The sequence below is a fragment of the Arachis ipaensis genome, chromosome B5, assembly GCF_059453495.1.
Source record: "Arachis ipaensis isolate K30076 ecotype BB chromosome B5, ASM5945349v1, whole genome shotgun sequence".
Lineage (NCBI taxonomy): Eukaryota > Viridiplantae > Streptophyta > Magnoliopsida > Fabales > Fabaceae > Arachis > Arachis ipaensis.
The window spans coordinates 44,266,590-44,280,817 of NC_142440.1; positions in this window are offsets into that span (position 1 = coordinate 44,266,590).

Sequence of the window (14,228 nt, forward strand, 5' to 3'; positions counted from 1 at the left end):
CGGAAGAAATAGGTTTAACAATAGTAAACCTTTTCCATCATCCACTCAGCAACAGACAGAGAATTCGGGACAAAATACCTCTAATTTAGCAAATTTAGTCTCTGATCTATCAGGCCACTGTAAGTTTCATGAATGAAACAAGGTCTTCCATTAGAAATTTGGAAGCACAAGTGGGCCAGCTGAGTAAAAGGATCACTGAAATCCCTCCTAGTACTCTCCCAAGCAATACTGAAGAGAATCCAAAAGGAGAGTGCAAGGCCATTGACATAAGCACCATGGCCGAACCTGTAAGGGAAGGAGAGGACGTGAATCCCAAGGAGGAAGACCTCCTGGGACGTCCAGTGATCAATAAGGAGCTTCCCTCTGAGGAACCTAAGGAATCTGAGACTCATCTAGAGACCATAGAGATTCCATTAAACCTCCTTATGCCATTCATGAGCTCTGATGAGTATTCCTCTTCTGAAGAGAATGAGGATGTTACTGAAGAGCAAGCTGCCAAGTTCCTTGGTGCAATCATGAAGCTAAATGCCAAATTATTTGGTATTGAAACTTGGGAAAATGAACCTCCCTTATTCACCAATGAACTAAGTGATCTGGATCAACTGACATTGCCTCAGAAGAGACAGGATCCTGGAAAGTTCATAATACCTTGTACCATAGGCACCATGATATTTAAGGCTCTGTGTGACCTTGGTTCAGGAATAAACCTCATGCCCCTCTCTGTAATAGAGAAACTGGGAATCTATGGGGTGCAAGCTGCTAAAATCTCATTAGAGATGGCAGACAATTCAAGAAAACAGGCTTATGGACAAGTAGAGGACGTGTTAGTAAAGGTTGAAGGCCTTTACATCCCTGCTGATTTTATAGTCCTGGATACTAGAAAGGAAGAGGATGAATCCATCATCCTAGGAAGACATTTCCTAGCCACAGCAAGAGCTGTGATTGATGTGGACAGAGGAGAATTGATCCTTCAATTAAATAAGGACAACCTTGTGTTTACAACTCAAGGATCTCTCTCTGCATCCATGGAGAGGAAGCAGAAAAAGCTTCTCTCAAAGCAGAGTCAACCAAAGCCCCCACAGTCAAACTCTAAGTTTGGTGTTGGGAGGCAACAACCAAACTCTAAGTTTGGTGTCAAACCCCCATATCCAAACTCTAAGTTTGGTGTTGGGAGGTCTCAACAAAGCTCTGCACATCTGTAAGGCTCCATGAGAGCCCACTGTCAAGCTATTGACATTAAAGAAGCGCTTGTTGGGAGGCAACCCAATGTTTATTTATCTAATTTTATTTTTGTTTTTCATGTTTTCTTAGGTTCATGATCATGTGGAGTCACAAAATAAACGAAAAATTTATAAACAGAATCAAAAACAGCGGAAGAAAAATCACACCCTGGAGGAAGCACCTGTCTGGCGTTCAACGCCAGAACAGAGCATGGTTCTGGCGCTGAACGCCCAACATGGGCAGTATCTGGGCGCTGAACGCCCAAAATGGGCAGCATCTGGGTGCTGAACGCCAGAATTGCACCCTGGAGAAGAGCTGGCGCTGAACGCCCAGAACAAGCATGGTTCTGATGTTCAACGCCAGAAATGGGCAACAAATGGGCGTTGAACGCCCAAAATGGGCACCAACCTGGCGCTGAATGCCCAGAGTTGTGTGCAAGGGCATTTTACATGCCTAATTTGGTGCAAGGTTGTAATTCCTTGAACACCTCAGGATCTGTGGACCCCACAGGATTATCTCAGGATCTGTGGACCCCACAGTATCATCTCAGGATCTGTGAATCTCACAGGATCCCCACCCACCTCACCCTCTCTCTCTCCATTCATGGTCATCCCTTCTGTTTTCCATTCACCACTCACATCCATACACACATCCCTCTATCTCCTCCATATCTTCTTCTTCTTCATCTATTCTTTCTTCTCTTGCTCGAAGACGAGCAATATTCTAAGTTTGGTGTGGTAAAAGCATAAGCTTTTTGTTTTTCCATTACCATTAATGGCACCTAAGGCCAGAGAAACCTCAAGAAAGAGGAAAGGGAAGACAAATGCTTCCACCTCTGAGCCATGGGAGATGGAAAGATTCATCTCACAAGCCCATCACTAAGAAAAGGATGGAGCAAACAAGAGAGCACATTCATGAATCTCAACAGGCACATGAAGAAGCTCATCATCAAGAAATCCCTGAGATACATCAAGGGATGCACTTGCCTCCACAGAATTTTTGGGAGCAAATCAACACCTCCCAAGGAGAATTAAGTTCCAACATGGGACAACTAAGGGTGGAACATCAAGAGCACTCCATCATCCTTCATGAAATAAGAGAAGATCAAAAAGCAATGAGGGAGGAGCAACAAAGACAAGGAAGAGACATAGAAGAGCTCAAGGACATCATTGGTTCCTCAAGAAGGAAACGCCACCTTCACTAAGGTGGACTCATTCCTTGTTCTTACTTTCTCTGTTTTTCGTTTTCTATGTTAAGTGCTTATCCATGTTTGTGTCTTCATTACATGATCATTAGTATTTAGAAACTTTGTCTTAAACTTATGAATGTCCTATGAATCCATCACCTCTCTTAAATGAAAACTGTTTTAATTCAAAAGAACAAGAAATACATGAGTTTCGAATTTATCCTTGAACTTAGTTTAATTATATTGATGTGGTGACAATGCTTCTTGTTTTCTGAATGAATGCTTGAACAGTGCATATGTCTTTTGAAGTTGTTGTTTAAGAATGTTAAATATATTGGCTCTTGAAAGAATGATGACAAGGAGACATGTTATTTGATAATCTGAAAAATCATAAAAATGATTCTTGAAGCAAGAAAAAGCAGCAAAGAACAAAGCTTGCAGAAAAAAAAAAGAAAAAAATAGCAAAAAAAAATAGAAAGAAAAAGAAAAAGCAAGCAGAAAAAGCCAAAAGCTCTTAAAACCAAGAGGCAAGAGCAAAAAGCCAGTAACCCTTAAAACTAAAAGACAAGGGCAATAAAAAGGATCCCAAGGCTTTGAGCATCAGTGGATAGGAGGGCCTAAAGGAATAAAATCCTGGTCTAAGTGGCTAAACCGAGCTGTCCCTAACCATGTGCTTATGGCGTGTAGGTGTCAAGTGAAAACATGAGACTGAGCAGTTAAAGTAAAGGTTCAAAGCAAAAAAAGAGTGTGCTTAAGAACCCTGGACACCTCTAATTGGGGACTTTAGCAAAGCTGAGTCACAATCTGAAAAGGTTCACCCAATTATGTGTCTGTGCCATTTATGTATCCGGTGGTAATACTGGAAAACAAAGTGCTTAGGGCCACGGCCAAGACTCATAAAATAGCTGTGTTCAAGAATCATCATACTGAACTAGGAGAGTCAATAACACTATCTAAACTCTGAGTTCCTATAGAAGCCAATCATTCTGAACTTCAATGGATAAAGTGAGATGCCAAAACTATTCAAGAGGCAAAAAGCTACAAGTCCCGCTCATCTGATTGGAGCTATGTTTCATTGATAGTTTGGAATTTATAGTATATTCTCTTCTTTTTATCCTATTTGATTTTCAGTTGCTTGGGGACAAGCAACAATTTAAGTTTGGTGTTGTGATGAACGGATAATTTATACGCTTTTTGGCATTGTTTTTAGTATGTTTTTAGTAGAATCTAGTTACTTTTAGGGATGTTTTCATTAGTTTTTATGTTAAATTCACATTTCTGGACTTTACTATGAGTTTGTGTGTTTTTCTGTGATTTCAGGTATTTTCTGGCTGAAATTGCGGGACTTGAGCAAAAATCAGATTCAGAGGTTGAAGAAGGACTGCTGATGCTGTTGGATTCTGACCTCCCTGCACTCAAAATGGCTTTTCTGGAGCTACAGAACTCAAAATAGAGCGCTTCCAATTGCATTGGAAAGTAGACATCCAGCGATTTCCAGAAATATATAATAGTCTATACTTTGCCCAAGTTTAGATGACGCAAACTGGCGTTCAACGCCAGCTCTCTGCCCAATTCTGGCGTCCAGCGCCAGAAACAAGTTGCAAAGTGGAGTTCAACGCCCAAACTGGCACAAAAGCTAGCGTTCAACTCCAAGAATGACCTCTCTACGTGTAGACTTCAAGCTCAGCCCAAGCACACACCAAATGGGCCCCGGAAGTGGATTTATGCATCAATTACTTACTTCTGTAAACCCTAGTGACTAGTTTATTATAAATAGAACTTTTTATCATTGTATTCGTAGTCTTGGTTACTCCGGTTCCACTCTGGGGCCGAGACCAATGAACTCCATTATCACTTATGTATTTTTAACGGTAGAGTTTCTACACTCCATAGATTAAGGTGTGGAGCTCTGCTGTTCCTCAAAGATTAATGCATAGTACTACTGTTTTCTATTCAATTCATCTTATTTCACTTCTAAGGTATTCATTCGCACTTCAACCTGAATGTGATGAACGTGACAATCATCATCATTCCTTATGAATGTGTGCCTGACAACCACTTCCGTTCTACCTTAGATTGAATGAGTATCTCTTAGATCTCTTAATCGGAATCTTCGTGGTGTAAGCTAGAATGATGGCGGCATTCAAGAGAATCCGGAAAGTCTAAACCTTGTCTGTGGTATTTCGAGTAGGATTCAATGATTGAATGACTATGACGAGCTTCAAACTCGTGAGTGCTGGGCGTAGTGACAGACACAAAAGGAGGGTGAATCCTATTCCAGCATGATCGGGAACCTCAGATGATTAGCCGTGCCGTGACAGGGCATCTTGGACCATTTTCACAAGAGGAGGGGATGTAGCCATAGACAACGGTGATGCCCTTGCATAAAGTCAGCCATAGAAAGGAGTAAGACTGATTGGATGAAGACAGCAGGAAAGCAGAGGTTCAGAGGAACGATTGCATCTCCATACGCTTATCTGAAATTCTCACCAATGATTTACATAAGTATTTCTATCCTTCTTTTATTACTTATTTTCGAAAACCCCATTACTATTCTACATTTGCCTGACTGAGATTTACAAGGTGACCATAGCTTACTTCATACCAACAATCTCCGTGGGATTCGACCCTTACTCACGTAAGGTATTACTTGGACGACCCAGTGCACTTGCTGGTTAGTTATGCGAAGTTGTGAAGATATGTTTAGACCATGGTTTTATGCATCCGTTTTTGGTGCCATTGCCAGGGAATCAATTTCGAACAACAATTCACAACCTAAGTAACAATTTCGCATACCAAGTTTTTGCGGTAAAAGCATAAGCTTTTTGTTTTTCCATTACCATTAATAGCACCTAAGGCCAGAGAAACCTCAAGAAAGAGGAAAGGGAAGACAAATGCTTCCACCTCTGAGCCATGGGAGATGAAAAGATTCATCTCACAAGCCCATCACTAAGAAAAGGATGGAGCAAACAAGAGAGCACATTCATGAATCTCAACAGGCACATGAAGAAGCTCATCATCAAGAAATCCCTGAGATACATCAAGGGATGCACTTGCCTCCACAGAATTTTTGGGAGCAAATCAACACCTCCCTAGGAGAATTAAGTTCCAACATGGGACAACTAAGGGTAGAACATCAAGAGCACTCCATCATCCTTCATGAAATAAGAGAAGATCAAAAAGCAATGAGGGAGGAGCAACAAAGACAAGGAAGAGGCATAGAAGAGCTCAAGGACATCATTGGTTCCTCAAGAAAGAAACGCATCCATCACTAAGGTGGACTCATTCCTTGTTCTTACTTTCTCTGTTTTTCATTTTCTATGTTAAGTGCTTATCCATGTTTGTGTCTTCATTACATGATCATTAGTAGTTAGTAACCATGTCTTAAAAGTTATGAATGTCCTATGAATCCATCACCTCTCTTAAATGAAAAATGTTTTAATTCAAAAGAACAAGACGTACATGAGTTTTGAATTTATCCTTGAACTTAGTTTAATTATATTGATGTGGTGACAATGCTTCTTGTTTTCTGAATGTATGCTTAAACAGTGCATATGTCTTTTGAAGTTGTTGTTTAAGAATGTTAAATATGTTGGCTCTTGAAAGAATGATGACAAGGAGACATGTTATTTGATAATCTGAAAAATCATAAAAATGATTCTTGAAGTAAGAAAAAGCAGCAAAGAACAAAGCTTGCAGAAAAAAAAATAGGCGAAAAAAAAATAGAAAGAAAAAGAAAAAGCAAGCAGAAAAAGCCAAAAGCTCTTAAAACCAAGAGGCAAGAGCAAAAAGCCAATAACCCTTAAAACCAAAAGGCAAGGGTAAATAAAAAGGATCCCAAGGCTTTGAGCATCAGGGGATAGGAGGGCCTAAAGGAATAAAATCCTGGCCTAAGCGGCTAAACCAAGCTGTCCCTAACCATGTGCTTGTGGCGTGTAGGTGTCAAGTGAAAACTTGAGACTGAGCGGTTAAAGTCAAGGTCCAAAGCAAAAAAAAAAGAGTGTGCTTAAGAACCCTGGACACCTCTAATTGGGGACTTTACCAAAGCTGAGTCACAATCTAAAAATGTTCACCCAATTATGTGTCTGTGGCATTTATGTATCCGGTGGTAATACTGGAAAACAAAGTGCTTAGGGCCACGGCCAAGACTCATAAAGAAGCTGTGTTCAAGAATCATCATACTGAACTAGGAGAATCAATAACACTATCTGAACTCTGAGTTCCTATAGATGCCAATCATTCTGAACCTCAATGGATAAAGTGAGATGCCAAAACTATTCAAGAGGCAAAAAGCTACAAGTCCCGCTCATCTGATTGAAGCTATGTTTCATTGATAGTTTGGAATTTATAGTATATTCTCTTCTTTTTATCCTATTTGATTTTCAGTTGCTTGGGGACAAGCAACAATTTAAGTTTGGTGTTGTGATGAGCGGATAATTTATACGCTTTTTGGCATTGTTTTTAGTATGTTTTTAGTAGGATCTAGTTACTTTTAGGGATGTTTTCATTAGTTTTTATGTTAAATTCACATTTCTGGACTTTACTATGAGTTTGTGTGTTTTTCTGTGATTTCAGGTATTTTCTGGCTGAAATTGAGGGACTTGAGCAAAAATTAGATTCATAGGTTGAAGAAGGACTGCTGATGCTGTTGGATTCTGACCTCTATGCACTCAAAATGGATTTTCTGGAGCTACAGAACTCAAAATGGCTCTCTTCCAATTGCGTTGGAAAGTAGACATCCAGGGCTTTCCAGCAATTTATAATAGTCCATACTTTTCCTAAGTTTAGACGACGCAAACTGGCGTTCAACGCCAGCTCTCTGCCCAATTCTGGCGTCCAGCGCTAGAAACAAGTTGCAAAGTGGAGTTCAATGCCCAAAATGGCACAAAAGCTGGCGTTCAACTCCAAGAATGACATCTCCACGTGTAGACTTCAAGCTCAGCCCAATCACACACCAAGTGGGCCCCGGAAGTGGATTTATGCATCAATTACTTACTTCTGTAAACCCTAGTAGCTAGTTTATTATAAATAGGACCTTTTACTATTGTATTAGACATCTTTGGAATCATCTTTGGACGCCTGGTTCTTAGATCAGAGGGGCTGGCCATTCGGCCATGCCTGGACCTTTCACTTATGTATTTTTAACGGTAGAGTTTCTACACTCCATAGATTAAGGTGTGGAGCTCTGCTGATCCTCAAAGATTAATGCAAAGTACTACTGTTTTCTATTCAATTCATCTTATTTCACTTCTAAGATATTCATTCGCACTTCAACCTGAATGTGATGAACGTGACAATCATCATCATTCCTTATGAATGCGTGCCTGAAAATCACTTCCGTTCTACCTTAGATTGAATGAGTATCTTTTAGATCTCTTAATCGGAATCTTCGTGGTGTAAGCTAGAATGATGGCGGCATTCAAGAGAATCCGGAAAGTCTAAACCTTGTCTGTGGTATTCCGAGTAGGATTCAATGATTGAATGACTGTGACGAGCTTCAAACTCGCGAGTGCTGGGCGTAGTGATAGACGCAAAAGGAGGGTGAATCCTATTCCAGCATGATCGAGAACCTCAGATGATTAGCCGTGCCATGACAAGGCATCTTGGACCATTTTCACAAGAGGAGGGGATGTAGCCACTGACAACGGTGATGCCCTTGCATAAAGCCAGCCATAGAAAGGAGTAAGACGGATTGGATGAAGACAGCAGGAAAGCAGAGGTTCAGAGGGACGAAAGCATCTCCATACGCTTATCTGAAATTCTCACCAATGATTTACATAAGTATTTCTATCCTTCTTTTATTACTAAATTTCGAAAAATACATAACTATTTTATATCCGCCTGACTGAGATTTACAAGGTGACCATAGCTTGCTTCATATCAACAATCTCCGTGGGATTCGACCCTTACTCACGTAAGGTATTACTTGGACGACCCAGTGCACTTGCTGGTTAGTTATGCGAAGTTGTGAAGATATGTTTAGACCATGGTTCTGTGCATCCGTTTTTGGTGCCTTTGCCAGGGAATCAATTTCGAACAACAATTCACAACCTGAGTAACAATTTCGCATACCAACTGCCCAAAATGCTCCACTTCAACTGGGAGATGACATGCTTTTTCATAAACTAAGCGGAAAGGACTCATCCCAATGGGTGTTTTATATGCTGTTCTATATGCCCAGAGTGCATCTTGTAGCCTGGTGCTCCAGTCTTTTCTATGAGGTTTGACTATCTTCTGCAAGATACGCTTTATTTCTCTGTTTGACACCTCGGCTTGCCCATTGGTCTGAGGATGGTATGCTGTTGCAACCTTATGAATTATCCCATGCTTCTTCCTTAGTCCTGTTAGTCTCCTGTTACAAAAATGGGTGCCTTGATCACTCACGATTGCTCGTGGGGTTCCAAAGCGACAGATAATATGGTTTCTCACAAAGGAAACAATAGTGTTAGCATCATCATTGCGGGTAGGAATTGCTTCCACCCATTTTAAAACGTAATCTACAGCTAACAATATATAAAAATGTCCATTAGAATTTGGAAATGGACCCATGAAGTCAATGCCCGAAACATAAAAAATTTCACAGAAAAGCATAATTTGTTGAGGCATTTCATCCCTCCTGGATATATTACCAAATTTTTGGCATGGGAGACAAGATTTACAAAACTCAGCAGCGTCTCTAAAAAGAGTAGGCCACCAGAATCCACAGTCTAAGACCTTTCTAGCTGTTCTTTGAGGGCCAAAAATATCCTCCACTCTCAGATGAGTGACAGGCCTCTAAAATGGACTGGAATTCTATTTGAGACACACAACGTCTAATTACCTGATCAGTGCCACATCTCCATAAATATGGGTCATCCCATATATAATATTTAGACTCGCTTTTCAGCTTGTCTCTTTGATGCTTAGAAAAGTCTGGAGGGAATGTACGACTAACTAGATAATTAGCTACAGGTGCATACCAAGGGACTATCTCAGATACTGCTTGCAGGTTATCAAATGGAAAATTATCAGCTATAGAAGTAGGGTCATCCTTAATGTGCTCAAGGCGACTCAAGTGGTTTGCCACTAAATTCTGGTTACCACTCCTATCCTTTATTTCTAAATCAAATTCTTGTAATAGTAGTATCCAATGTATAAGCCTTGGTTTGGACTCCTTTTTAGCTAATAGATACTTTAAAGCTGCATGATCCGAATACACTACTACTCTAGTACCAAGTAAATAAGCTCGGAATTTGTCCAGAGCAAAAACAATAGCAAGAAGCTCTTTCTCAGTAGTAGTAAAATTGGATTGGGCAGTGTCTAAAGTCTTAGACGCATAAGCAATAACAAAAGGGTCCTTACCTTCACGCTGAGCCAGCGCTGCTCCTACTGCATGGTTGGAAGTATCGCACATGATTTCAAACGGCTGGCTCCAGTCTGGTCCTCTCACAATTGGGGCTCGAGTCAGGGCGGCTTTCAGCTTATCAAACGCTTGTTTGCAATCTTCACTGAACTCGAACTCAATATCCTTCTGTAGTAATCTGGATAAGGGAAGTGCTACCTTACTAAAGTCCTTAATAAATCTCTTGTAAAAACCTGCATGGCCAAGGAACAAACGGACTTCCCTTACAGAAGAGGGGTAAGGTAAACTAGAAATAACATTCACCTTTGCCGGGTCTACAGAAATACCATTATTAGATACCACATGTCCTAATACAATCCCTTGTTTTACCATAAAATGACATTTTTCAAAATTCAATACAAGGTTTGTATTAACACATCTATCTAATACTCTAGATAATCCATCTAAGCAAAGGCTAAAAGAATCACCATAAACGCTAAAATCATCCATAAAAACCTCCACACAGTCCTCAATAAGATCAGAGAAAAGACTCATCATGCACCTTTGGAAAGTAGCTGGTGCATTGCACAAGCCAAACGGCATTCGTTTGTAAGCATAAGTCCCAAAAGGACATGTAAAAGTGGTCTTTTCCTGATCCTCAGGAGCTATATGAATCTGAAAATAACCTGTGTAACCATCTAAAAAGCAATAATGTGATTTACCTGACAGGCGATCCAGCATTTGATCAATGAATGGAAATGGGTAGTGATCCTTACGGGTTGCTTGGTTGAGACGCCTGTAATCAATGCAGACTCTCCAAGCATTCTGAACTCTAATTGCTATGAGCTCTCCATGCTCATTCTTCACTGTAGTGACCCCAGACTTCTTGGGCACCACTTGTACTGGGCTAACCCATTCGCTGTCTGAAATGGGATAGATGATACCTGCTTCCAATAGTCTGGTCACTTCCTTTTTGACAACTTCCAAGATAGTGGGATTCAATCTTCTTTGGGGTTGACGGACAGGTCTTGCTCCCTCTTCTAAAAATATTCTGTGTTCACATACTTGAGGGTTGATGCCTACTATGTCTGCCAAACTCCACCCAATTGCTTTCTTATGCCTCCTCAGTACATCAAGTAACTGCTCTTCTTGTTGGGAAGTGAGTTCCCTTGCAATGATAGCGGGGAACTTCTGTTTATCTTCAAGATAAGAATATTTGAGATGTTGAGGAAGAGGTTTCAGTTCCAACTTCTGATCATGGGTCGCTCTGGATTGTCTGGAGCTTGTGAAAATGCTGAGGTACCCTCATTGTCAGTCAAGAGGGTCCCCACACTTGGACCTTGTCCAATGTGCCTCTCTCCTAACTCTTCCTTGTGAACTTCAGCTACAGTTTCATCTATGACATCACACTGGAAGATAGAATGATCTTCTGAAGGGTTGTTTATGACTCCATTCAGATTGAAGATTACTATTCGGCCATCTATTTCAAACGAGTATGTTCCTGAAAAAGCATCCAATTTGAATTTTGATGTCTTCAGGAATGGTCTTCCAAGTAGGATTGATGATGGCTTATCCGAGTCATTATGGGGCATCTCCAAGATATAAAAATCAGTGGAAAATGTAAGCCCTTTAATGTTCACTAAAACATCTTCAGCAACTCCAGCCACTGTAATAATGCTTTTATCTGCTAACACAAAACGAGCTGCCGACCTTTTTAAGGGAGGGAGCCTCAAAATATCATATATAGACAAAGGCATTATACTGACACATGCTCCTAAATCACACATGCAATCATAAATTACTACTCCACCGATAGTACAACTAACTATACAAGGACCTGGGTCACTACACTTTTCAGGTAATCCTCCCATTAAAGCAGATATGGAACTACCTAAAGGAATAGTTTCTAATTCATTAATTTTGTCTTTATGTATACATAAATCTTTTAGAAACCTTGCATATTTAGGTACTTGTTGAATAACATCAAAAAGAGGAACAGTTACCTCAACCTTTTTGAATATTTCTACCATTTTGGGATCGGGTTCCAGCTGCTTCCTGGGCTTCCTTGCAAGTTATGGAAATGGAATAGGAGTATTGTTTTCTGCAGTGTCTGCACCTCTTGGTGCTTCCTCCTGTGGTTGGACTTCTTCTTTTTCAGTTATGTCCTGTATGTCCTCTTCCTCTTCAACATCTTCTATTTCTACTACCTCTTCAGCTGAGGCGTGTTCTGGTGAGCTCGGCTCCTCCTAATTCCTCTCCTGCAGTGTAGTTTCGGACCTCAGGGGTGATGGCATTAATGCCTCCCTTTGGATTGGGTAATGGTTGAGAGGGGATTCTAGTGGAGCTTGAAGGTTGGTTACTGGAATTTTGTATTGATCCAATCTGTGAAACAAGAGCTTGCAAAGTAGAGGTCAGACCATTCAGACTGTCATTAATGTTATTCATAATGTTATTTTCCATGGTCTGTTGTCTCCACTCAAAAGATTGTAGTAACTCTTCATTAGGAGATAAAGAAGAATGAGTAAATTGAGAGGTCTGCTGTTGGGTATTCTGTGGTCCTTGGGATTGCCTCAGGTGAGGTGCTCTGTAAGGTTGGTTCTGCTGCCTGTTGTTATTATTATTCCACCTCTGATTTCCCTGATTATCTCTACCTCCTCTGTTATTGTTGTCCCTCCAATTCTGGTTAGAATTGTCCTGCCATCCATGGTTATGATTTCCACCTTGATTGTACCCTTGGTTGGGGCGGTCATAGAAGTTATGAGTGGATGTCACCATGTTGTCTTCCTGTTGGAGTTGCGGACATTCATCAGTATAATGGCTATAATCAGCACATATTCCGCAAACTCTCTGTGGGACTAACTGTTGGTTTTGCTGTGGTGAAGGAGGTTGAGCTTGCTGAACTTGTTGTTGATTCAATTGCATTTGCTTCAGCAAGTTGGTCATTTCACAGATACTCTGAGTTAGAGCAGCAGTCTCTCTGCTAGAGGATACCTCTGCAACGGCTTTTGAACGGCTTTGCTTCTGTCTGTGGTTCCTAGTAGATTCAGCTAAGTCGTTGATCAATTGCCATGCCTCATCAGTGGTCTTGTTCTTCTTCATAGACCCATTGCTAGCACTTTCCAATGTGGTCTTATCTTAGGGCCTCATACCCTGTGTGATGTAGCTGAGCAACACTATCTTGTCGATCATGTGGTGGGGCATGCTTCCAGAAGATTATTGAAGTGCTCCCAGTATTCAAAGAGAGTCTCGTTGTCATCTTGAACAATCGTGGAAATGTCTTTTCTTAGTTTATCAGTAACTTCAGATGGAAAGAATTTCTCCAAAAACTCTTTTCTGAGCGTATCCCAGTTGGATACATTTGCTAGGGGTTGAGTGTAGTACCACTCTCTTGCTTTTCCCTCAAGAGAAAATGGGAAAGATTTCAGCAGAATTGAAGTTTCATCTGTACCATCACGCCTGACAGTAGAACAGGCTGCCTGAAAATCTCTCAGGTGCTTGATGGGCTCTTAAGCAGGTAAGCCATGAAACTTGGGCATCAAATTGAGCAGTGCGGTCTTTATTTCAAAATCTGTAGCCACTGCTGGGTAATGCGCTTGAAACAGTTGCATTGTAAAATCAGGGGCTCCTTCCTTCTGGATGGTAACTCTCCTAGCTGCCATGTCGTCTGCACGTGAATCAACCAAATCAGTAGAACAGGAGCTGGTTTCTTCCTCAAGTTCACTTTCAGATCCGCCCTCAGAGTGGACTAACCGACGCCGAGCTCGCCTTATTCGTGAAATAGTCCTTTCAATTTCAGGATCGAATATTAGCAAGCGCGGATCAGGAAGTGAACGCGTCATTTGACGAAAGAAACATGCAGCTCATAGTAGCAAAATAAAATAAAATGCAAATAAATAAATTCTAATTAATAACTTTAGCACTCTATTGCAACTCCCCGGCAACGGCGCCAAAAATTGATGCGGGCAGAAATTGGCGAATTAAAAATTGTTAAAATATATACGTTGCAAGTATAGTTCTTAACTCACCAGAAATCTGCCTGTCAATTTAAAAAGGTGTCACAAAAAATTGAAATTTAAAATACTGGGATTATGAATCCCAGGTTGTCTCCCAACGAGTTGTAGAAAAGTGTGCTATTTTATTAATCAGAGGTTTTCAAAAAGGTTTGAGTTGAGTAAGCAGGAAATTAAATTGATGAATTTGAATAATGCAAGTAAAAGCCTTGACTGCGAGTTAATTAGTTAGAATCCCTATTATTGTTGGAATATTCTCAAGATTAATTTATAATTAATGGTTGTCCTGTTTAGTTATCCTTTACTAGGTAAGGGAAAGTCAAACAAGTTGGAATGCTACGTCTATTCACAAGTTGCAATCCACTTAATTAAAAGGGATTGGTGTTAGTGGCTAGAAGGCAATCCAACCATAAAACCCAATTATAATCTTTCTTTTAAGCTTTCCAACTCAAGAGTTCCTTTCAATCAACTCCCCATCAAGTTATGGAAC